This window comes from Bufo gargarizans, chromosome 6 (genome assembly GCF_014858855.1).
Source record: "Bufo gargarizans isolate SCDJY-AF-19 chromosome 6, ASM1485885v1, whole genome shotgun sequence".
Taxonomy (NCBI): Eukaryota; Metazoa; Chordata; class Amphibia; order Anura; family Bufonidae; genus Bufo; species Bufo gargarizans.
Window position 1 is genome coordinate 312,349,305 of NC_058085.1, and position 26,939 is coordinate 312,376,243.

The window sequence follows — 26,939 nt, forward strand, 5'->3', positions numbered from 1 at the left end:
GATTTAGCACAGGGCAAAGGAGAGCATCGGAGCATAAACTGCTCTGATGCTCAAGTCAGGGGGGAAGGGGTGCCGGGGTGAAAATGGAGGTATGTTTAGGTTCAGCTCTGAACCCAGACAACCCTTTTAAGGCCCCTTTACACTGCTCAATTGGGCAGATGATTATCGGGAAGGCAGTGATCTCCTCCACAGTATGAGGAGGAGGGATCACTATTGCCATCGCTCGTCCCCATTCAGAATTATTGTTTGCTGAAATGATTACTGAAATGTTTAAAATTGGATATATATGGAGCAATGGAAAAAAATACCCTGATGATAAGAAATGTTCTGAACACGCAAAGCTGTGCTCATAATGACAATAAAAAACAGTTATGCCAAATGATTCTCTGCTGTATTAAGATGGAAATTGTGGATTTCACTGGAGTTTGCACTTAAAGGAGTCATCCAATAGTACAAATACCGCCCACAATGCCTGGGCCCCTCCTATAGACCATACCTACCCGGTCCATGGCATCCTTGTTCTTCTGGATCCCTGCCTGGCCACTACTGCATCTCCCCATCGCACAGATCCAAAAATCCGGTGACTGGGGGGGAGCAGCCAATAGCAGGCCACAGCGGTGACCAGCCTCCCTTGCATCACCCATGATCCTAAGGCGGCTGGTCACCGTCACGACCTAATTTTGGCTGCTTCCCCCCTCCTGTCGCCGGATGTTTTGATCAGCTGTGGCCGTGAAGGGATCTGGAGGAACACGGATGGCACGGAGCAGGTTAAATATTGTCTCTAGGAGGGGCCCGGGCATTGTGGGGGGCATCTGAACTATTGGATAACCTCTTTAATATCAGATGAAGAAGCTAGTATTGGTTGTTTCTGATGTAAAGTTCTAATAACGAAGTAGAGCATGAATAATTCTATGACATGCCCCGGGAGGAAAGCATCGCTAACAGTTTATGTGATCATCATATTTCTTACGCTTGTACACATTCATGACCCACTGGCAAATCTAGCATTCTGTAACGAGCAGTGACAACAGGCTGGGCAGGAGACATCTGCTTTCCCCGGCAAAAGCAAAGGATATTTAGTCAAAGTAAAATACAGAAAAAGGGAAAAATATCTCTTCATTCTCTATACGTTCTCAGGCCATCGCTTCCTGGGGTCGGTTCAAAGAATGAGGGTCACCCTGTGTTCCTTCTAGGCATTACCTGTGGCTGTGGGTTCCTTGTTTGTGGGATAACAATATACCCAAAATACCCCTTAAAGACTTCCTGTCTTTTGAGAGCAGCTACATGGGAGCACAATAGACAGGAGGGGACCCCACTTTTCTAGGCATGCTCTGTGACCTGTGCAGAGGTCAGGACGGAGTAGGTAAGCTGTGATAGCTTTGAATGGTGGATCATATGTTATCTATATAGAGGTGTTTCTTGTCATGACAATCCTGCCTGTGGTGATGATCAGAATGGGACTGAAGTCCCTAGGGCCCACCACCGGAAATTATTTTGGGGGCCCACCCTTTTTTTTTTTTTGAGAAATGTAAAAGTCACCATATGCAGTTGAATTTTCGATGCCAGAAATCTGTTTTGTACATTTTTGAAAATGACTGATGATTGCCACCCCTATGACACTGAGAAAAGTATCTCCACGTATACATTACCTCCCCTGGATAATTCTATGATGAGAAAGTAATGACATACACTACTCACAAAACCTAGGGTTTTGGCTTTTGGGTGAAATTTCAGGATGAACCTAAAATGCACTCTAACCTTTACAGGTGAACTTAATGTGATCTTTTAGTCCAAATGTTCAGTGTTTCAGTACTTTTTGCACAACTTGCTGTTCTCTAACATGGAGCTTAACAGCAAAATCCACAGGTGTTTAATCCATGAATGGCTCAATAAATTTCCTGGTTCAATTAGAATTGGTAATTAAACAGTCCTCCTCATAATGCTGTTCACATTTTGACATCATGAGACCAAGAAGACACCTAACAATTGAACAACAGTACCTAGCCATTGCGAGGTTTCAAGCAGGATGTTCGCAGAGTGTCATCAGCAGGTTGCAACAGACATACAGAGAGACTGGAAGAAAGGCATAGAAGTGGACATCCTTTGGCCACATCTCACACGATGACCGCTTCATTGTGAAAAATGCCCTACGGAACCATATAATGATGAATGCCACACAACTCGAGGCACATTTAGTCACGTCCAGTGTGACGTCAGACCATTCGAAACCATTTACATCAGTGTGGTCTGCTTGCTAGACAACCTACAAGGGTACCTGATCACACCACCAGACACAGGAGTCATCGTCTTGCATAGGCCAGGGAACATATACGCTGAACGAGGGATCAGTGGGCCTCAGTGCTGTTCACTGATGAAAGTCGATTTACGCTAAGCAGAAATGACGGCCGCCAACGATGTTGGAGACGTTAAGGAGAGCACTATGCATTAGCCACTGTTGTCACCAGACGAGCCTTTGGTGGTGGTGGTGATACAGTGTGGGCAGGTGTGTTTAGGCAATACAGAACTGCCCTACACTTTGTGAATGGTACAGTGACAAGCCTATACTACGTTGATAACATCATTAATCCAGTCATTGTGTCTCTGCATGAACAACACAGGCATAATTTCATCTTCATGGTCATCATGGCCGCATCATTAGGGAACAGCTACTGGAGACTGGGGAACTCAAATGGAGTAGCCTACACTTTCTCCAGACCTGAATCTCATTGAAAACCTATGGGATCAACTGATTCACCATGTAGAGGCTTGTAACTCTGTACCCCAGAACCTCAAGGACCCGAGGGCCGTCCTTCAAGAAAAGTTGGATGCCATGCCTCAGCAGACATTAAGGCAACTTGTGAACAGCATGAGAGACGTCGTTGTCAAGCTGTAATTGATGCTCAAGGCCACATGACAAATTATTGAGACATTGTCCTTTTTTGTAGGGGTATGCCCACCACTGTTGGCTTTTGTTTCAATAAATTGTTTGAGATGAGGAAATCAGCATCGCATGCTTCTACCTAAATGCTTATGATATAATATCACTTTAGCGTGAACTTTTTATGTTTTCCATAAAAAAGCCAAATATCACTAACTTTTTGTGAGTAGTGTAATTGAGGTATGCTGTGGTTGCATTGTGCACTCTTTCCAATAGTTATCTCGTGAGATAGAGGATCTCTTTTCATTCATATAATGGCTGATGCGACGTGCGTCAGGTAGACCTTTTTCCATAGAGGTATGCCGTCTTTCACATGTCCACATTCTCAGACACTGCATATGTAAACGATATCTGAAACAGACATTTATTTGATAAGGTTGTTTGTCCTGGAATCCTGTGAAGTTAAGGGTGAACTATGAGCAAATTACTGGAGATGAATCACATAGATAAGTCTAGTTTTTCCTTAAGCCATTTCTTTAAAGATGACAGGATAGAACACCATGGGTTAATCTGTAACTTGCTCAGCATGCCATAAATCCAGCCTTTACTGCTATACATACCCCTGCTGTCTATGTCTCCTAGCAATGCTTCTGCATGTATAGCCCTTTGACATTCTAAACCACAGTGCTGTTAACTCTTACTGACCCAATAAATTGTTTACAGGATCTGGAGCAGGGGCGTATCTATCGCGAGGCAAACAAGGCATTTGCCTAGGGCGGCACTTGCCAATGGGGCGGCAAAATGCCTTGTTTGCCCCTTGTCCCATCAGACGCCTCCGGTATATTCAGAAGATCCGATGGTATATTCTAACCCCCAGGCGTTCCCATGGTGACGGGGACGCTTGCCTGGGGGTTATAATATACCATCGGATCTGAGTTTTCACGCTCTCAGTGAGAGCGTGAAAACACAAATCCGATGGTATATTCTAGCCCCCAGGCGTTCCCATGGTGACAGGGACGCTTGCCTGGGGGTTAGAATATACAGGGCCCCGCCGCTCACAGGAAAACATTTAAAAACGAATCAGTAACCTAAACTTTATTCATTAGTGATGTCTTTACTGGATACCTTACTCTGTCTTTCAGCTTCGGTAACAGCAGGCAGTGCGGGCGGGCGGCGCTCACTCACTGACGTCACGCGCCTGCGCCGCCTAGTGGGAGGAGCAGGCGCGTGACGTCAGTGAGTGAGCGCCGCCCGCCCGCACTGCCTGCTGTTACCGAAGCTGAAAGACAGAGTAAGGTATCCAGTAAAGACATCACTAATGAATAAAGTTTAGGTTACTGATTTGTTTTTAAATGTTTTCCTGTGAGCGTCAGGGGGAGGAGGAATCTGTGGATGGCACTGTTTAAGGGAGGGGGGGGGGGAATCTGTGGATGGCACCGTTTAGGGGAGGGGGGGGAATCTGTGGATGGCACCGTTTAGGGGAGGGGGGGGAATCTGTGGATGGCACCGTTTAGGGGAGGGGGGGGGAATCTGTGGATGGCACCGTTTAGGGGAGGGGGGGGAATCTGTGGATGGCACCGTTTAGGGGAGGGGGGGGGGAATCTGTGGATGGCACCGTTTAGGGGAGGGGGGGGGGGAATCTGTGGATGGCACCGTTTAGGGGAGGGGGGGGGGAATCTGTGGATGGCACCGTTTAGGGGAGGGGGGGGGAATCTGTGGATGGCACCGTTTAGGGGAGGGGGGGGGGAATCTGTGGATGGCACCGTTTAGGGGAGGGGGGGGGGAATCTGTGGATGGCACCGTTTAGGGGAGGGGGGGGGAATCTGTGGATGGCACCGTTTAGGGGAGGGGGGGGGTCTGTGGATGGCACCGTTTAGGGGAGGGGGGGGGGGTCTGTGGATGGCACCGTTTAGGGGAGGGGGGGTCTGTGGATGGCACCGTTTAGGGGAGGGGGGGGAATCTGTGGATGGCACTGTTTAGGGGAGGGGGATCCGTGGATGGCACTGTTTAGGGGAGGGGGATCCGTGGATGGCACTGTTTAGGGGAGGGGGATCCGTGGATGGCACTGTTTAGGGGAGGGGGATCCGTGGATGGCACTGTTTAGGGGAGGGGGATCCGTGGATGGCACTGTTTAGGGGAGGGGGATCCGTGGATGGCACTGTTTAGGGGAGGGGGATCCGTGGATGGCACTGTTTAGGGGAGGGGGATCCGTGGATGGCACTGTTTAGGGGAGGGGGATCCGTGGATGGCACTGTTTAGGGGAGGGGGATCCGTGGATGGCACTATTTAGGGGAGGGGGATCCGTGGATGGCACATAGGAAGGGGTGGGGTTTAGAGAGAAAGGGGTTTGGCCTTGACAGGAAGGGGTGGGTCAAATTTATATTAGGGGGGTGCCCGAATTTAGTCTCGCCTAGGGCAGCACAAAACCAAGATACACCACTGATCTGGAGAGAAATGTATTTTTCATATTCCTATCAAAATCTTTAGATAGAGGCACCACCATAAAATATACTGTCAAGGACACGTAGAAAGTCTTTAGCTCAATGGAAATATCTTTCATGAGTGTTTGAAGTGTCCATGCTCCAAAGCTGTCCGGCTTATCTACGTGACCAAGAAGGTTCTACAGGTCCTTCTAAAAAAAATTGCATATTGTGATAAAGTTCATTATTTTCTGTAATGTACTGATAAACATTAGACTTTCATATATTTTAGATTCATTACACACAACTGAAGTAGTTCAAGCCTTTTATTGTTTTAATATTGATGATTTTGGCATACAGCTCATGAAAACCCAAAATTCCATCTAAAAAAAATTAGCATATTTTATCCGACCAATAAAAGAAAAGTGTTTTTAATACAAAAAAAGTCAACCTTCAAATAATTATGTTCAGTTATGCACTCAATACTTGGTCGGGAATCCTTTTGCAGAAATGACTGCTTCAATGCGGCGTGGCATGGAGGCAATCAGCCTGTGGCACTGCTGAGGTGTTATGGAGGCCCAGGATGCTTCGATGGCGGCCTTAAGCTCATCCAGAGTGTTGGGTCTTGTGTCTCTCAACTTTCTCTTCCCAATATCCCACAGATTCTCTATGGGGTTCAGGTCAGGAGAGTTGGCAGGCCAATTGAGCACAGTAATACCATGGTCAGTAAACCATTTACCAGTGGTTTTGGCACTGTGAGCAAGTGCCAGGTCGTGCTGAAAAATGAAATCTTCATCTCCATAAAGCTTTTCAGCAGACGGAAGCATGAAGTGCTCCAAAATCTCCTGATAGCTAGCTGCATTGACCCTGCCCTTGATAAAACACAGTGGACCAACACCAGCAGCTGACATGGCACCCCAGACCATCACTGACTGTGGGTACTTGACACTGGACTTCAGGCATTTTGGCATTTCCCTCTCCCCAGTCTTCCTCCAGACTCTGGCATCTTGATTTCCGAATGACATGCAACAGTCCAGTGCTGCTTCTCTGTAGCCCAGGTCAGGCGCTTCTGCCGCTGTTTCTGGTTCAAAAGTGGCTTGACCTGGGGAATGCGGCACCTGTAGCCCATTTCCTGCACACGCCTGTACACGGTGGCTCTGGATGTTTCTACTCCAGACTCAGTCCACTGCTTCCGCAGGTCCCCCAAGGTCTGGAATCGGTCCTTCTCCACAGTCTTCCTCAGGGTCCGGTCACCTCTTCTCGTTGTGCAGCGTTTTCTGCCACACTTTTTCCTTCCCACAGACTTCCCACTGAGGTGCCTTGATACAGCACTCTGGGAACAGCCTGTTCGTTCAGAAATTTCTTTCTGTGTCTTACCCTTTTGCTTGAGGGTGTCAATGATGGCCTTCTGGACCGCAGTCAGGTCGGCAGTTTTACCCATGATTGCGGTTTTGAGTAATGAACCAGGCTGGGAGTTTTTAAAAGCCTCAGGAATCTTTTGCAGGTGTTTAGAGTTAATTAGTTGATTCAGATGATTAGGTTAATAGCTCGTTTAGAGAACCTTTTCACGATATGCAAATTTTTTTAGATCGGAATTTTGAGTTTTCATGAGCTGTATGCCAAAATCATCAATATTAAAACAATAAAAGGCTTGAACTACTTCAGTTGTGTGTAATGAATCTAAAATATATGAAAGTCTAATGTTTATCAGTACATTACAGAAAATAATGAACTTTATCACAATATGCTAATTTTTTTAGAAGGACCTGTACATTAACTAACTCCCTGATAGGCCTGTGCTTAAAGGTGATTTCCAGTATTATTATGGTTTTTAACACATATGCTCATGTAGTTGCTTACTGTATGTACATTATCCCCATGCATTCTTTCCTATTTTGGACTCTCCCGACCCCTTTTTGCCATGTAAACCAATCATTGTGGGGAGCACATTCCATCCTGTAGGGAGCACTTCCTGTTCCTGTAGCCAACCAAACCCATGATGCACTTCTCCTTCCTCTGCCACAGATCCAGCACCGCCCCTAACCACACCCAGCTAGTTTATAACTCCTCCCACCCCACTTTTTACATTACCCCACCCATGGACATAACATCGCAAGAAATAAGATCTGCATGCAGAGGCGGACTGGTCATATACCCTACAGGGAAATTTCCTGTTAGGCAGATGCCCAGGAGGGGCTGCCTGAACCCTCCTCATGGCCGCTGGTCAGGTAGATAAACATCTCATGCTATCAGCATTAATTAATGCTAGTAGCATCAGGTAGTTATGTACCTGGCCAGCAGCCATGTGTTCTCCTGAATTCAATTGTATCACTGTCCTCAGAATAGTGAAACACCAGTATTTTATACTGCAATGTGGTATTTCGTTTTTCTGGAGTGGCATTTTGGGCTGCACTGTGGTATTGTTGGCCCTGTCTACTTCTTTTGTCCCTGTCTACTTATGGCTTGTGTTGGCCCTGCCTACTTGTGTTGCCCTCTTTCTGTCAGTTTGGATTTGCCTACCACATGAGGCCACTTTTCGGTTTTTTTTCTAGGGCCACTTTAAGTTCCCAGTCTGCCCCTGGCTGCATGGACATGGTCATGTGACCACAGCCCAGAATGGAAGATAAGGCCAATAAAGGTAAAATAAATACATTACAAAATTACACGTACCTTCATAAATGATTATTTTAAAGAACGTTGATGCAACCTGGAAAGCCCCTTTATGTAGCCATACACATTAGACGCATATCAGGTCAACCGGCCAATTTCCATGGGACCAGTTTACTATCTAATGTTTATGGGAACATGGGACTCTTCCCTGGTGAGAGAAGGATCGGGATGTTGAATTTCAACATGCCCCATTTGTTTGTGTCTGGTGAAAGCTTTCTCTCCACTCCTCATTCAGAATGTATGCACACTTAGCATAGCTGAGCATGCAGGTGTAGGGGTGAGGACACAGCGGCAAAGTCTGAAGAGAGAGGAGATTGTTTTCTCATTAGGTTAGTCTTCATGTAGGTAATGAAGATACATTTCAGTCTCTTATTGTAGCTGTGTCATAATAAAGCTATAATAGAGCTAAAAAGGTGCCTGGTGCTGTGTATGCTACCTGAGGAGATTTATCAAAACTGGTGTAAAGAAAAACTGGCTTAGTGGCCCATTACAACCAATCAGATTCCACCTCTCATATTTCAGAGCTTATTTGGAAAATGAAAGGTGAAATCTGATTGGTTGCTATGGGTAACTAAGCCAGTTCTACTTTACACCAGGTTTCATAAATCTCCCCCACAATGGTAAAAGCTTCCGTTTTTAAAGTTAACCATCAGGGTAATGTAAGTACTGTATGTAAAAGGGGTTGTCCCATCTTGAACATTGTGGAAATATCGCTAGGATATTCCATCAATGTCTGATAGGGGCGGGTGCCACCTCTGGCACCCACATCTATCCTTAAAACAGAGCCCGCAAAATGATGGAGGGTGCACCCATGCTTGGACTGGCCCACAGGCGTAAAAGTGAATTCCCCCGGTGAGCTCCTGAGCAAGGTGGGCACCTAGTCTCCCACCCCCTGCACAAGTTGCACATAACACAGTAAACTTAACTGCTCTACATACATATATTCAATGTACAGCACCTCAGCCAGTCTGTGTTTATATAATAAAATTATTATAGACACGATCAGAGCTGAGAAGACTTCTAGGTATAGAGGAAAGATACCAGTGTCCTCTTCTCCCCAGGACCTACCTTCTCACAGTTGTGTTAGAGACCCCCATATTCAATTATCTTGTAGCGTCTTGCTGCTGTGTGAGCAGGAAATATTTGAATGTATCCATACGGTGGGCCCCCAAAATAAATTTTACTGGTGGGCCCCCAAAATAAATTTTACTGGTGGGCCCTAGGCAGCCCAGTCCGACACTGGGTGCACCGCGCATGTGTGGCTGCCCTCAATTAATTTCTATTGGACTGCCGAAGATAGTCAACCGCTATTTCCGTAAGTCCTATAGAAGTTAATGGAGCGATGGCTGCGCTTGCGTGTTGCGTTTTCCATTAATTTCAATGGGACTTCCAAAAATAGCTGACAGCGCCGTTTGGCTATTTTCGGCACTCACATAGAAATGAATGGATGGCGGATGCGCATGAGTGATATACCCTCCATCACTTTGTAGGTGCGGGCTCCACCTCAGGGACCCACACCTATTTAAACATTGGTGGCATATCCTCATGATATGCCACCAATGTCCAAGATGGGACAACCCCTTTAAGGGATACTGAAAAATGTTAACTCCTAACATGAATCAAATTATTTTTTTATTGCTTTGAAAATCAAAAAAGGATTGCTAGTCTCATCCACATAACATAACTCTGCATAATTCGTACGACATGTGCCACTGAATAGCAGAATTCTTCAATGATTAGGTCACTTCGCCCAGGAGTTTACCCTTGAAGTGTGCCAGTTCCACATAAACTTTTGACCGAGAGGAGTAATAATTACATGTCAATGAGCTTAGTCATCTGTGATGACAGGAACAGCACATTACAGAGGAGACTGATCATGATGTGAAGTAGTCAGGAGTCAGTCATTCATTTAGTGGAAATGGGGATTGGCATGAGGCCTCATGCACAAGGTTATATTGGGGATCTGTAATTAGGGTTGCCACCCGGCCGGTGTCTCACCGACAAGGCCGGTATTTTAGTGGCCCTGCCGGTGCAGATATTTTTTTTCTACTGCCAATATTAATTGCCGGTATTTTTCTACAAGGCCTGTTACTAATGAGCGCTTCCGCTGTAGAGCACTCATTAGTACAGCCTTTACCCCCCACCCCACTTATGTTAATAAAAAATAAAAATGTCACATCCTCCATTTGCTCGCGCTCGCAAGACATCATCACACTAGAGCGCAGGTCCTGTCCTGAGCTTCCAATCAGCAGTGAGCGTTTACCGCAGCGTGAGAAAATGGGCACTAATGGGGGCAATATTCTTACTGAGAGCACTAATGGGGGCATTATTCTTACTGGGAGCATTAATGGGGGCATTATTCTTACTGGGAGGCACTAATGGGGGCATTATTCATTCTGGGGTGCACTAATGGGGCCATTACTCTTACCGGGAGACACTAATGGGGGGCATTAATTCTGGGGCACACTAATGGGGGCAGTATTAATTCTGGGGAGCTCTAACTGGGGCATTATTCATGTTAGGGGGCACTAATGGTGGCATTATTAATTCTGGGCGGAACTAATCGGGCAATAATGGAAGCATTAATATTATTGGGACCCACAGTATGACAGCAACTTAACACCCTGTGTTAAGCCACGATTCCACAACCACACTCCCTTCGGGTGTGGCTTAACTTGACCTGTATTTTTATTGGGAAATATGGCAACCCTGTCTGTAATACATGTGCAGTACCTCAGACCTGTGGCTGTCTGCGATTACTGTGCATATAGTTATGTACTGCACTGGCTTCTCATGGGCTAACTGCACATGAACCCCTAATAGTGTGTTATACAAACAGTCACTAATACACATGTAGGGCCCAAATGCCCCTTTAACACCTACGAAGACACCAGTATTATAAATGGAACATGACAGATGGGAAGCCCTGTCACAGATGGACATACCATATACGCAGCCTGTGCATGTGTACAAGGCCCCTGCAGGTGAAGGAGGGGGGCACTGATACCTTAACCCTTTCCAGACACGTGACAAACTATTGCAGCACATGTTGCGTCTTTAAAGATGCGTCTTTAAAGATGCACCCACTGCTAATGTCCTTGACCGGTGGTAATGCCGATCGCGGACATTTAACCCCTCAAACCTGACCACGGAATCTGAGGAGCCAGAACTTGTGTGCGGCAGCCCCTGTCATAGTGAAGGAGAGGAGACTGCTGCACAGTGTTTCCTACGGAGCCCTTGCTTGAAACAGGGCTCCATAGGGAACTAGTAAAATCATTATAGACTACAATGCTAATGCATTGGATTCTATAACAATAGCAATCTAATAATTGCTTGTTTTAGTTCCTTATGGGAACTATAAAAAAAAAAGAATAAAAAAGTTTTTACTAATTTTTTTTTTTTTTAAATATAAAAATTCAAATCACCCCCCCTTTCCCCAAAATAAGAATAATTGTAAAAAAAAATTAAAACAATACACATTATGGGTATTGCCTTGTGTGAAAATGCCCGTACTGTCAAAATATAAAAGTATTAATCCCATACGGAAAAAACGCAAAATGAAAAAAAGGGTTAAAATGGACGATTTGCAATTTTTGGGGTCGCTTCTCCTTCCACAAAAATATTACCATTTTTTTTTGCCTTATAAGATGCACCTGATGATAAGACACACCTAGGTTTTTGAGTAGGAAAATAAGAAAAAAAAAATTTGAACCAAAAGGTGTGCTTTTGGTGGGTTTCGAACTAATAGTGTTCTGTGGATGACGCACTGTTATGGGTGATCTGAGGATGACACTATTATGGGGGATCTGTGGATGACACTGTAATGAGGGATCTGTGGATGACAATGTTATGGGGGATCTGTGGATGACACTATTATTGGTAATCTATGGATAATGCTGTTATAGGGGAATATGTGGATGACACTATTATGGGGGAATCTGTGGATGACACTGTTATGGGGGATCTGTGGATGACACTGTTATGCGATTATAACCCCCCTCATGCATAGGAATCCACCCATATACTGCAGTACATGGGTGGATTCCTATGGATGAGGGTAGTTATAGTCATATTTGGCACACATTTTTCATTAGGGTACCGTATATTGCCCCTGAGCTGTCCTCACCATGGGATTTAGGCAGCAATCTACGGTACCAGAACAGGGGGGAAGTCATATGGCACAAGAAATATAGGGAGCTGATTGTGAAGAAAATGTACGGAACTGATTGGTGGAGGTAGGGGGAACAGGACGCCCTCCCCACCAATCAGCACAGAAGGAAACACAGAGAAGGGGATCCTACTGCGGTGAGTGAAAGGGCTGGCGGCACTACAGCGCATACAGAGAAGCCGCCAGCCCACCCAATAATAGTGTAGTGTAGCGCATGAATGAATGAAATGGAAGCGCAGGCTGCCGGCATCACTTAGCATTCAGTGAAGCAGCCAGCCTGCCCAAGGTGCTGCTTAGTGCCGCAATGTATGAGCGGGCTGGAGGCTTCACTGAAGGTTAAGTGCTGCCAGCCTGTGCTAACTCAATCCTACCCGCACCGCCCGCCCAGTACATGTCCACTGCCTGCACTAAGTCCAGTCCACCCGCCTGCACTAAGTCCAGTGCACCCACCCTCCTACAGTTTCATGGCAGCACAGGAGCCGTTAGTGAGAGCTCCTGAGCTGCCACAGCGCACCAAAACATGGTCACCATTCGCTTATAAGACGCACTGAATTTTTCCCTCAGTTATCTTATAAAGCAAAAAATATGGAATACAAACTGATCAAAAAGTATCAATGAAAAGTACAGAGCACCCCACAAAAAATGAGCCCTCATACAGCTCCACACACGTAACAAAAGCAAGAGAGCAAAAAATAAATAAAAAAAATAATAAAAATTCTGTTTTTTTTTAGCATCAAAATGCAAGAAAACGTATACTTATGTGATATTGCTGGATTTGTACTGACCTGGAGAACGAAGATCATAAGTCAAAAATTGACTTAAATTGAATTAAATTTTCCAATTCCACCACCTTTGAAATTAGTTTCCCACTACATTCTATGCAATATTAAATGGTGGTGTTGGAAAGTACAACTTGTCCCGCAAAAAAGTAAGCCATCATATGGCTATGTGAATGGAAAAATAAAAAAGTTATGGCTCTGGAAAGGCAGGGAGCGATAAAAAAACCTCCGGGGGAGAAGGGGTTGAAAAGTGTCCATATATTGGTTTTGCACAGGTGTTCTCTTTGGTGTCAGCTTCTGGGTACTGTGATACACCAGTTTTTCTATCAGGTAAGTTACTATATTGTCACATCTGGGTTTAAGTTAGGCTAGCTACTGTGATATCACACGTAGGCTTCAGACAGGTTAACTGCTGTGACATCATATTTGTGCTTTTGTCAGGTAAGTTTCTGTGACATCAAAAGTGGGTTTTCAATCAGGTATGGTGCTGTGCCTTCGCAATTTTGTTTTTTTTCACAGTTGAGTAGATGTGATACCAAAAGAGAGTTTCTGCCAGATAACCTCCTATTACGTCACAAGTTGGGTTTAGTCAGGTAAGCTCCTTTGACATCACAAGTAGTGATGTCCCGAACTATTCGCCGGTGAACAGTTCACTGCGAACATGGCCTGTTCGCGTTCGCCGCGGCTGGCGAACATATGCAATGTTCGGTCCGCCCCCTATACATCATCATTGAGCAAAATTTGACCCTGTACCTCACAGTCAGCAGACACATTCCAGCCAATCAGCAGCAGACCCGCCCTCCCAGACCCTCCCGCCTCCAGGACAGCATCCATTTTAGATTCATTCGGAAGCTGCATTCTTAGTGAGAGGAAGAACAGTGCTGCTGCTGCTGATCTAATAGGGAAAAGCGTTAGCTAGGGCAGTGTTCTGTGTCCACAGACTCATTTGCTGTAAGGACAGCGTCCTGACAGTACCCCAAAAAGCCCTTTTTAGGGATGGTACATCAGTCAGCTTTTTTTTATATATATATATATATTTCAGTTGCCTGCCCGTGTGTGAGAGGCTGCAGGCCCTCAGACTGTACTGTGTGCACACCACTCATATAGGGTGTCACAGTACCTTGCAGATAAAAAAAAGTCAATTTATATATATTTTTATATAATCGCAGTTGCCAGACAGTGAGAGGCTGCAAGGCTCACAGACTGTACAGTGTGTGCACCTTTCATACAGGGTGTCACAATACCTTGCAGATAAAAAAAAGACAATTTATTTTTTCTCTGTGATATAATCGCAGTTGCAAGCCAGTGTGTGTCAGCCCCACACAGACTGTACTGTGCCCACTGGCCAGGCCACTACTCATACCGTTACAGGGTGTCACAATACCTTGCAGATAAAAAAAAAGGTCAATTTATTTTTTCTCTGTGATATAATCACAGTTGCAAGCCAGTGTGTGTCAGGCCCACACAGACTGTACTGTGCCCACTACCCACCACTTATATAGGGTGGCACAGTACCTTGCACGCATAGTACCACTTATCAAAAAAGAAAAATGACAGGCAGAGGCAGGCCACCCCGCAGGGGCTGTCGTGGTCGTGGTGCTGTGATTTCCACTGGCCCTGGAATAATGCTCAGTGTTCAGAGGCCACGTACCCTGAACCCGAAAAATTTTGAGAACATAGTTGACTGGCTTACACAGGACACCCAATCTTCAACAGCTTCCGCTAAGAACCTTGACGCACCATCCTCCTCCAGCTCAGCTTCGGTCACCTGCTCTCAAGTTACCACTCTCCCGCCCGCCGCCACCACCACCACTACCACCACAGCCACTTCACTTGATCCGTCAGAGGAGTTATTTACACATCATTTGGATGAAATTAGTGATGCGCAACCATTATTGCCAGAGGATGTAGATAACAAGGATATGTCTCAGTCAGGCAGGATTACACAAATGGACATACAGTGTGATGATGATGATGATGTTGTACCCGCTGCTGCTTCCTTTGCTGAGGTGTCAGATATAAGTGAAGTGGTTGATGATGACGATGTGTCCGTGAATGCCATGTGGGTGCCTGCTCGAAGAGAAGAAGAACAGGGGGAAAGTTCAGAAGGGGAGACAGAGAGAAGGAGGAGACGAGTTGGAAGCAGGGGGAGGTCGTCGCAAGGAGCCAGTTGCACAGTCAGACAGCATGTATCGGCACCCGAGGTCAGCCAGACAGCACGCCAATCAACGCATGCTGTTGCCACCACCAGAATGCCGTCATTGCAAAGCTCAGCAGTGTGGTATTCTTTTTGTGTGTCTGCCTCTGATAACAGCAATGCCATTTGCAACCAGTGCCAAAATAAACTGAGTCGTGGGAAGTCCAACACCCACCTCGGTACAACTGCTTTGCGAAGGCACATGATCTCACATCACAAACGCCAATGGGATCAACACATGAGTACAAGCAGCACACAAACTCAAAGCCACCATCCTCCTCCTGGTCCAGCATCTTCAGCCACGTCAACCACTGCTGTCCTCCTTGCCCCCTCTCAACCACCCGCCACTCCGCCTCTCACCTTCAGCAGTTCCATCTCATCTACCCACAGTCAGGTGTCTGTCAAGGAAATGTTTGAGCGTAAGAAGCCAATGTCACAGAGTCACCCCCTTGCCCAGCATCTGACAGCTGGCTTGACGGAACTCTTAGCCCGCCAGCTTTTACCATACCAGCTTGTGGAGTCTGAGGCCTTTAAAAAAATTGTCGCTATTGGGACACCACAGTGGAAGGTACTCGGACAATTTTTTTTTTCAAAAAAGGCAATTCCAAACCTCTACTCTGTTATTGAAAAGGAAGTCATGGCATCTCTGGCATACAGTGTTGGGGCAAGGGTCCATCTGACCACTGATACCTGGTCTGCAAAGCACGGTCAGGGCAGGTATATCACGTACACTGCGCATTGGGTCAACCTGCTGACGGCTGACAAGCATGGAATGCGTGGCTCTGCAGCGGAGTTGGTGACACCGCCAGTACTTGCAGGCAGGCCTACTGCCACCTCGTCTACTCCTCCTACTCTATCCTCTTCGATAACCTCCTCGGCTGAGTCCTCTCCTGCTGCGGCGTCTGTCTGCACATCAAATGAATCCCCCCAGCTCCCCAGGGGCTATTCCACATCCCGGATACGACAGTGTCACCCTGTCTTAGGGTTGACTTGCCTGAAAGCAGAGAGCCACACCGGACCAGCACCTGTCTGCCCTGAATGCACAGGTGGATCAGTGGCTGACCCCGCACCAACTGGAGATCGGCAAAGTGGTGTGTGACAATGGAAGCAATTTGTTGGCGGCATTGAATTTGGGCAAGTTGTCACATGTGCCGTGCATGGCACATGTGTTGAATCTCATCATACAACGCTTTGTGTCTAAGTACTCAGGCTTACAGGACGTCCTCAAGCAGGCCAGGAAGGTGTGTGGCCATTTCAGGCGTTCCTACACGGCCATGGAGCACTTTTCAGACATTCAGCACCGAAACAACATGCCAGTGAGGCGCTTGATTTGCGACAGCCCGACACTTTGGAATTCAACACTCCTAATGTTCGACCGCCTGCTCCAACAAGAAAAAGCCCTCAACGAGTATTTGTATGACCGGGGTGCTAGGACAGCCTCTGCGGAGCTGGGAATTTTTTTGCCACGTTACTGGACGCTCATGCGCAATGCCTGTAGGCTCATGCGTCCTTTTGAGGGGGTGACAAACCTAGTCAGTCGCACCGAAGGCACCATCATCATCCCATTTGTTTTCTTCCTGGAGCGTGCCCTGTGAAGAGTGCTGGATCAGGCTGTAGATGAGCGTGAAGAGGAAGAGTTGTGGTCACCATCACCACCAGAAACAGCCTTGTCATCATCGCTTGCCGGACCTGTGGCAACGCTGCAAGAGGAGTATGAGGAAGAGGAGTCAGAGGAGGAATGTGGCTTTGAGGAGGAGGAGGATCAACCACAGCAGGCATCCCAGGGTGCTCGTTGTTGTCACCTATCTGGGACCCTTAGTGTTGAACGTGGCTGGGGGGAAGAACAGACCGTCAATGACATCAGTGAGGACGAGGAACAGGAAATGAGTAGCTCGGCATGCAAATGGGGTCTTTGATGCTGTCATGTCTGTTGAGGGACCCTCATATAAAAAGGATGAAGGAGAACGACCTGTACTGGGTGGCCACGCTACTAGACCCCGGTAGAAGCAGAAAGTGGCGGAAATGTTGCAAAATTACCGAAAGTCAGAAAGGATGCAGCAGTTCAAAACCAAACTAAAAAATATGCTTTACACAGCTTATAAGGGGGATGTCACAGCACAACGGGAATCTAACTGGGGAAGAGGTGAAAGTAATCCTTCTCCTACCACGACCACGGCGGCAAGGACAGGACGCTTTACAGCTGTGTTGTTGATGGAGGACATGCAGAGCTTTTTCAGTCCTACACATCGCCACAGCCCTTCGGGATCCAGCCTTAGAAAATGACTCGACCAACAGGTAGCAGACTACCTTGCCTTAACTGCAGATATCGACACTCTGAGGAGTGATGAACCCCTTGACTACAGGGTGTGCAGGCTTGACCTGTGGCCTGAGCTATCCCAGTTTGCGATAGAACTTCTGGCCTGCCCCGCTTCAAGTGTCCTGTCATAAAGGACCTTTAGTGCACCAGGAGGCATTGTCACTGACAAGAGAAGTCGCCTCAGTCAAAAAAGTGTTGATTACCTCACCTTCATTAAGATGAATGAGGCATGGTTCCCGAAGGGACTAACAGTGGGGGATACGTTTGACTAACAAAAGGCCTGATGACATGCCTTGGCCTCAAAATGGTCCCCACGCTGCTGTATTTAATGTCTGCATACCGGATGACTTTCGTGAATTCTCCGCCACCAACTAGGGTTCAAGCCACAATGTTTTAGTCACCTTTCTGCCTGGAAAACATCAATTTTTCCGGCCGCTACTACAGCAGCGGCTGCAACAATACCTAATTTTTCAGGCCTCTGGTGCTGCACTGTGGCTGTAAAACAAAACAAAAAACAGGCACAGACATGTGTAAATTCCCCTTCGTGATCAGTACCTCGTTGTGGTGAAGGGGCTTGCGTAGCACAATGACGTAGTAAATAATAAACCGCTTGTCACCTTTAAAAGATGCCACACGATCAGGGATAAACTAGTTAGGAGTAGATTGAGGGAAACTAGAACTAAAAATTGGTTAACTGAGAACACCCCAACAGGTAGTCACAGATGTGGCAATTGCTCTTTTTGCAAACACATAATAGAAGGCAGGTTTGTCTTTTTTGCTGGCATAAACATGGTCTCATGCAGTTCACTACGTGTAAGACTAAGTATGTAGTTTATCTGGTGCTATGCTCATGTGGGTCCTTTTACATAGGGAAGACTATTCGCCCTATGTGTGAAAGATTTAGGGAACACATTAATTCTGTGAGATCGGGAAAAGGATGCCCCAGAACACGTAGTGAACATGCATGGGGGCAATGTAGAATGCCTACAGTTTGTGGCCTTGGAACATGTACCTGCTTCACCGGCTGGTGGGGACAGGGATCGCCTCCTAATGCAGAGGGACGCAGATTGGATCATCCACACTAATGCGATGGGACTGCTAGGGTTAAATGACCGCAATGAGTTAAGTGTGTATCTATAAGGAGACACGTATCTAGATTAGCCTATGTATAGGTTGCTTATGTTTGTCAGGGATGATATTGTGTCCGGTATTTGTATACATTGTTTCAGCTTTTGATTCAGAGTTTGATTACTGATTAACTCCAGCTTCGGAGATTATCTGGATAGCTGGAGACCTGTTATAAGGGAGCATACAGGTAGCGTGATGAGGTCAGAGGCCAGAGGAAGCGCAAGGTGCGCGAAACGGCCGTCGCCTGTTGATCACTCAGCACATACACGCCTGTATCCGCCCCAGCCTGCTGTTACTTTGTGCATGTCCTTCCAGGATTAAAGAGATTATTTGCTACATCCGGGTGAGTGCCGCTATCATTTTCTTCTTATTATATCTCAAGCGAACATCACCTCTATGAGTGTGTTGGCAATGTTGCCACACCCCAGATGATAAGGCCGTTGCTTCATTATGAACAGACCAAAAGCGATCAGCTGGATAACTTTTCATAGAAAAAACATAAATTTTTTTTTTTTTTTAAGTTGTATGGGTTTTTAATGCATAAAATAAAAAAATCATAGTAAAGTCTCTTAATAGTTTATCAGAAATAATGCAGACAATTTAAAAAATCCCCATCAATTCCAATACAAAGCAAGTACAGAGCTCAGAACTAAATTATTTCAGGATGTCGTAATGGTTCGTTAATTCGACAATGGTTAATGAATTCGACACACGTCCCCGGATAGGGGACGTAACAGGGATTAAACTGATAGGAATAGTACTAGTTAAGACACCACTCATATAGAGTATCACAGCACATTGCTCCGTGCACGCGCAGTGCCCCCACTTGGGAGTAAGAGGACCGACCAAGCTGCTTTTTCCATCTCCCGGGTTCTAAAATAAATTCAGTTTGGTGTATCAGAGTTTGGTCTGTCACTGTGAAGGCAGTCGAAGATACCCGGCCTAAATTTTTTTTCACAAAAGGCATTCCCTGATATGGGACGTAACAGGGATTAAACTGATAGGAATAGTACTAGTTAAGGCACCACTCATATAGGATGTCACAGCACATTGCTCTGTGGACGCGCAGTGCCCCAACTTGGGAGTAAGAGGACCGACCAAGCTGCTTTTTCCATCTCCCGGTTCCTAAAATCAATTCAACACAAATCCCCGGGTAGGGAACGTAACAGGTATTAAACTGATAAGAATAGTACTAGTTAACACACCACTCATACCGTGTGGCAGAGTACATTGCACAGCGCAAGCGCAGTGCCCCAAATTGGCAGTAACAAGAAGGACGCACACAGATAAATCACATTTCTGCAAGGAGTTTGTCAACTTTTGACAACTGTTTGCGGTTGTCTAAAATCCATTCAATACACGTCCTGATAGGGGACGTAACAGGGATTAAACTGATGAGAATAGTACTACAGAAAATACCACTCATATCGGGTGTGACAGTAAATTGCACGGCGCAGACCCAGTGACCGTGGATTCAAACAAAGGGGAGGGAGCCAGCGTTTTTTAACCATCTCCCCATTCGAAAAATCAATTCGATTCACCTTTCGGGGACCCTTGGTGTTGCACGTGGCTGGGTAGAGGGAGAAACCTTCAATGACATCAACGGGACATGGCTAGCTTGGTATCCAACCTTGTGCAAAAGGGGAGTTTGGTCTGTCAATGTCTGTGAAGCGGGCGTAACCCTTACACTACCTGATCGATACAACAACATACCTGATCGTATACACACACTGGATGTTTTAAACCACGTTGTTCAAAAAAATTTAGGATTGTTAGGAGATTTATGCCCTTTATGGATTAAAATCCAACTCTGCGTCAACTATGTAATTTTCCATGGGAGTTTTGCCATGGATCCCCCTCCGGCATGCCACAGTCCAGGTGTTAGTCCCCTTAAAACAACTTTTACATCACTACTGTGGCTAGAAAGAGTCCCTGTGGGTTTTAAAATTCGCCTGCCTATTGAAGTCAATGGCGGTTCGCCCGGTTCGCCCGTTCGCGAACATTTGCAAAAATTTGCGTTCGTCGTTCGTGAACGAAAAATTGTATGTTCGTGACCGAAAAATTGTATGTTCGTGACATCTCTAATCACAAGTTGGGTTTAGTCAGGTAAGCTCCTATGACATGACAAGTTGGGTTTAGTCAGGTAAGCTCCTATGACATGACAAGTTTGGTTTAGTCAGGTATGCTTCTATGACATCACAAGTTGGGTTTGGTCAGGTAAGCTCCTATGACATGACAAGTTGGGTTTAGTCAGGTAAGCTTCTATGACATGACAAGTTTGGTTTAGTCAGGTAAGCTTCTATGACATCACAAGTTGGGTTTGGTCAGGTAAGCTCCTATGACATGACAATTTGGGTTTAGTCAGGTAAGCTCCAGTGACATCATAAGCTGAGTTCAGTTAGGTAAGCTCCATTTACATTACGTTTAGTCAGGTAAGCTCCTGTGACCTCACAAGTTGGGTTTAGTCAGGTAAGCTGCCATGACATCACAAGTTACGTTTAGTCAGGTAAGCTCCCATGACATCACAAGTTAGGTTTAGTCAGGTAAGATCCAGTGACATCACAAGTTGGGTTTAGTCAGGTAAGCTTCAGTGACATCACAAGTTGGGTTTAGTTAGGTAAGCTCCCATGACATCACAAGTTGGGTTTAGTCAGGTAAGCTCCAGTGACATTGAGTTTAGTCAGGTAAGCTCCTATGACATCACAAGTTGGGTTTAGTCAGGTAAGCTCCTATAATAACATAAGTTGGGTTTAGTCAGGTAAGCTCTAGTGACATCACAAGCTGAGCTCAGTTAGGTAAGCTCCAGTGACATTGAGTTTAGTCAGCTAAGCTCCTACTGTATGACATCACAACTGGGATTAGTCAGGTAAGCTGCTATGACATCAAAAGTTGGGTTAAGTCAGGTAAGGGTAAGTTCACATCATCGTTTAGCTTCCATCAGAAGAACAGAAAAATAAACAAAAAATGGATCTGTATTTTAAGCATACTTTATGCTCAGTTATGCAAATTTTGCATTTGTTTTAGGGTACTTTTACACTAGCGTTATTGCTGGACCCGGCAGGGTTCAGCAAAAATGCTTCCGTTTCTGGTAATACAAGTATCTGCATCAGTTACGAACGGACCCGGTTGTATTATCTTTAACATGGCAAAAACTGAAGCATTTTTTCCGGTATTGAGACCCTATGACAGATCTCAATGCCAGAAAATAGAAATTCTAGTGTGAAAGTAGCCTTAGCCATTTCTGTCTGAGATGCGTTATTTTAGATGGAGAAAAGTATTTTTCCATCTAAAATAACGTCTCCTTTTTCATGTCTGTCTTCAAAGTCTGTGCATGTTGTCTGCAACTGACTGGTGGTTTGGCTGAGCGTTTATAGGAAGAGTCGTTGTCCACTCAGTACTTGCAATCATTGTTGCTGTACGGGGATGAACAATCTTTACTATGATCATTCATCCCAAACAGGTTCATTGTTTATCGGCAGCACATCCATGTTTAGTGGGGTGATGTGTTGCTGACAAACAATGATTTTATATTTTTTTACAATAAAAATGATCGGATCGGCTGACAAATGAAGATTTGGTGGCTGGACGCTGCTACCTTTACATCGACCAATTTTTGGGAACAGGTATTCCTATGAATGTTTGTTCCCTATAATTAACCCTATCACATGCCCGTGTTAATGGGTCCTTAAAGAGAGTGGCCGTTCTGGAAACAAACCACTGAGCAAGGTCAGACACAGCATTGTCCTTACCAGAGAATGATCCATGACTTCTATAACTCACAGTCCTATTACCCAGATACAATTCAGTCCAAATTATGCCCTGTCTTGGGTAAAGCATGTAATATATTATATTACTTTTACATTTCTGACTCCTTTATATGTAAGTTCTGTTTGTACAGAATTATCCAACAATTTTTTGGGGGAAAGCAAAAAAAACTACTAACCCCCCCCCCCCCTCCCCCACTAAACAGCGTAGCGTAGCTACATAATGAAATCTAAAACTAGATTAAAAATTACATTGTGGTATTTTTGGGGCTAATGACCTGAATACTTGTTTATTTGTAATATGGAACCAACTGTTCTAGAAGCAAAAATAGGTAAAGAACAGTGTGATCTGTATACACTCTTATCTTACCTTGCGCTGGACTGTTAACATGTTCCAAAAAAACAGACAAGGTATTCATCAGCACAGAACCCTTTACTGGGGTATTTCGAAAATGCAAGCCTTGAGGTTAAAAATACTGAAATTCTCGCAAAATCTTCAGAATACATTAGTGCATGATATTGTTCACTAGCATGGGAACCCCCTTATTGTAGTAAATATATAAATTCCAGCATGTATTTTCTTATTTTTTGCAACATTATGTTGTTTAGAGCTGGGCAATTTGAGGTACAGCATACTGAGTCATTGCACCTTGGTATACACATTTAAAATTAGGCCCCATGCACGCAACATGGCACTGGCCGTGTGAATGCAGCCTGGCAGTGCGGACACATTGACTTCAATGGGTCCTCAATCTGCACGTTGAGTTCAAAGATTGGACCTGGAAGCACAAGGGAAATTTAGGGTACTTTAAAAAATTGTGTAAATCTTTCCATTAAAGGAATATTCCAGCCATTACCATTTATCACCTGTTCACCGATCCCGACAATGGCGGTCCTGTTCACCTTATCTGATGGAGTGGCAAGTTGGGCATGTGCCTTGCCACTATATTCTTCCTCTACGGGAGCGCTGTAGATAGCCCAGTACAGTGCTTGACTATTTTTAGCGGTCCCATGGAGAATGAATGGAGCGGCAGGGCACATGCCCAACCAGCTGCTCCATTGACACCTGTTCTTGGGATCGGTGGAGGTCCAAAAGCAGTTAGTTATCCCCTATCCACAGGATAAATTCAGATCGTGGCATAACCCCTTTAATGCAGGCCAACTATCAGGGAATTAACTAAAGTAATTGGTCGACTCTCAATACACCTACATCCCACATTATAAAATATTTGGTAACCCCTGTATTTTGATCATTGCATTTTCAATAATATTTCCCAAAAACATATATATATCGATAGGATAGAAATTTCATTGGACTTTTATGAAACGCTAGTCAAGTGTGTTCATTAGTGGACAAAGCAGTATGTCTAACCATCGACTATGGATTTTTTTTATTTTTTCATAAATGAAATATATTTCACTATTTATATCCAACAAATACAGGCCCTTTACTTGTAATATCTAAGTGTAACTGTAATGTTTATAACTACAGGCCTTAATCCAAGAGGTTGTGAACTGGCTGAGGATCAGAGCCCAAGACACCCTTGTAAAGTCCCTCCAAGAATTAACAAGAAGCTAAAGATGAACCCAACACCTGCTTGACCCATTTCTTAATCCTGCATGACAGAGCTAACTAGCCTACTGATGAACCTGGAGAAAAGGAGGAAAACAATCTCATAATTTGTGTTTATGTGGTTGTCCAAAACTATCTTCATAGAACATGACCACAGAGGGATATGTTTGAGACCTGAAAGATGCTATAAAATAAATGTCAGTAGGATCAACAATATTAAAGGGAACCTGTCGCCATGAAAATGCAATTGAAGCTACAGGCAGCATGTTATAGAGCAGGAGGAGCTGGGCAGATTGATATATAGATGTTTTAAATAGATTCAGTATAAATCATATTTTATCCGTTTAAATTCCTGCATTCTGGGCTTTGAAGTGAAGCAGGCGGTCCTATCCGTGATTGACAGCCTTCCCTCTATGACTGTACATACACAGATAGCTGTAAGTCATTGATAGGACCGCCTCATGGGCGCCAAAGCCCAGAATGGACAGGAAGTTAGATGGATGAAATACAAGTTTTATGGAATCTATTTCAACAAATCTATATCTCAGTCTGCTCATCTCCTCCTGCTCTATAACTAGTGATGAGCAGCAGGGGCAATATTCAAATTCCCGATATTTCGCAAATATTTGTCATAAATTCGCGAATTCGCCATTATTTTCTTGATTGCGAAAATCGGCAATGTAATATGCACATATTGCGCGCGCAATACAGGCGTGGGTCACTTTTGCTACATTTTTCAAGCTGCTAGAAGTTTCCTGAGACTGGAGAAAATGGTTGGCACGGCAGAACATTACAATAGCTTTATATGCAGATAGAGTGCTCCAATAGATTCCCGATTGCGCAAATCAGCAATTAATGATGCGCATATTTTGGCGCAATACGTGCAACTTCACATTTTAGCAGGTCTGACTACGTATTACTGATTGGTGCACTAAGTATTGTTGTGACATCACAGCACTATGTCTGTAGCCTGTATGTATGGACAGCAGAACCTATCACACTGCCTAACACCCTGCACTGGAACCTATCAGCTACACTATATCAGGCTATAACCTACACTGACTATCTCCTACTAACTATCTGTAATATATATATATATATATATATATATATGTATATATATATATAAAAGCTAACTAACTATCTAATGTAATTACACAGCAAAGCACAGAGCACAGCAATGTCACCGCTCTCTCTCTCTCAGAACTGCAAAAAACTGCAGAAAATAGCTGCTGGGGAGGTTCTTATATAGTAAGGGGGAGGCAACTTTCCTATTGGTTGCTCAGACAAAGACAATGCAGCCTTCTCATTGGCCCACAAGCAAGAAGCAGGGAGGGATCATGGGTTCAGATTTTAAAAAAATCTAGAATATTCAAGAATACGAATATATAGCACTAAAATTCACGATTCGAATATTCATGCTCAACACTATACATAACATGTTCAACGTGACAGGTTCCCTTTAAACCAGGCATAATGCCGGGTAGGGCTGACCCTGCTGATTGAAAGTGTGACTTTTTTAGCACATGGTTTTTGCGCTACTGAGAAATCATTGTTTTAATTAATATGCAAATAAGGTATTAAAGGGTTTTTACTGAGATATCTTAACTAATGACTGATACTCTGGATAGGTCATCAGTATCTGATCTGTGGGGGTCCGACATCAAGGACCCCCACCTATAAACTGTTTGAGAAAGCACCAGCGCTCACAGTAGCACCATGGCCTTCTTACAGCTTAGCTTAGGCCATGTGACGTCACATTTATCGGTCACATGAACTAGGTGCAGGTCAGCCCCATTGAAGTAAATGGGGCTGAGCTGTGATACCAAGCACATCCACTATAAAATGTAGGGCGCTGTGCTTGGTGAGCTGATAGAATGCCATGGCGCTACGGTAAGAGTCGCTGCCTTCTCAAACAGCTGATCGGCAGGAGTCCCGGGTGTTGGACCCCCACTGATCAGATACTGATGACCAGTGGCGTGCCTAGGGTGTTTGGTCCTTTCTCTGGCACCCCCCAATACTTTTAAAAAATGGTACCCCCTCACAGTAGTATTGCCCTCATTGTACAATCTTCACAGTAGTTTTGTACAGATGTGTGCCCCCTCTTAGTAGTTTTGCCCACATTGTGCCCTCTCACAGTAGTTTTGCCCACATTGTGCCCTCTCACAGTAGTTATGCCCACATTGTGCCCTCTCACAGTAGTTATGCCCACATTGTGCCCCCCTCACAGTAGTTATGCCCACTCTGTGCCCCTTTCACAGTTGTAATGCCCTCTTTGTGCCCCCTTAACAGTAATAATCCCTATTGTGCCCCCTTCACTGTAATAATTCTCATTGTGCCCCTTCATAGTAATAATTGCCATTGTGCCCCCTTTATAGTAATAATGCCCACTGTGCCCCTTCATATTAATAATGCCCATTGTGCCCCCTTCACAGTAAAAATGCCCATTGTGCCCCTTAATAGTAGTTAGGCCAACTGTGCTAGTAATGCCCTCTGTGCCCCCTCCAAATCCTCATTGTGCCCCCTTCACAGTAATAATGCCCTCTGTTCCCCTTCACAGTAATAATGCCCTCTGTGCCCCCTTCATTGTAGTAATGCCCTCTGGCTCTGTGCCCCCCCCCCCATAGTAGAAATGCTCATTGTGCCCCCTTTACATTAGTAATGCCCTCTGTGCCCCCTCTATAGTAATAAAGCCCTCTGTTCCCCCTCCATTGTAATAAAGCCCTCTGTGCCCCCTCCATAGTAATAAAGTCTTCTGTTCCCCCTCCATAGTAATAAAGCCCTCTGTGCCCCCTCCATAGTAATAAAGCCCTCTGTGCCCCCTCCATAGTAATAAAGTCCTCTGTGCCCCCTCCATAGTAATAAAGCCCTATGTGCCCCTCCATAGTTATAAAGTCTTCTGTGCCCCCTCCATAGTAATAAAGCCCTCTTTACCTCCTCTGTATTAAAAAAAATAAACAAAACACAGTAACTACTCACCTTTCCTGCTCCTGAAGCTCACATACCTCTCTTCCCTGCAGGCACAGATCGCTCTGCAGCGCTGCA

At 45.1% G+C, this 26,939-nt stretch overlaps 1 long non-coding RNA gene across 1 annotated transcript; it reads left to right on the forward strand.

Moving 5' to 3' along the window:
• The first annotated feature begins 654 nt into the window (after positions 1 to 654).
• LOC122942556 lies at positions 655 to 24,560 on the forward strand. The gene is made up of 3 exons (XR_006390592.1): positions 655 to 767; positions 7,851 to 7,936; positions 23,814 to 24,560. It is a non-coding gene; the product is annotated as an uncharacterized LOC122942556 (long non-coding RNA).
• Positions 24,561 to 26,939: the final 2,379 nt, after the last annotated feature.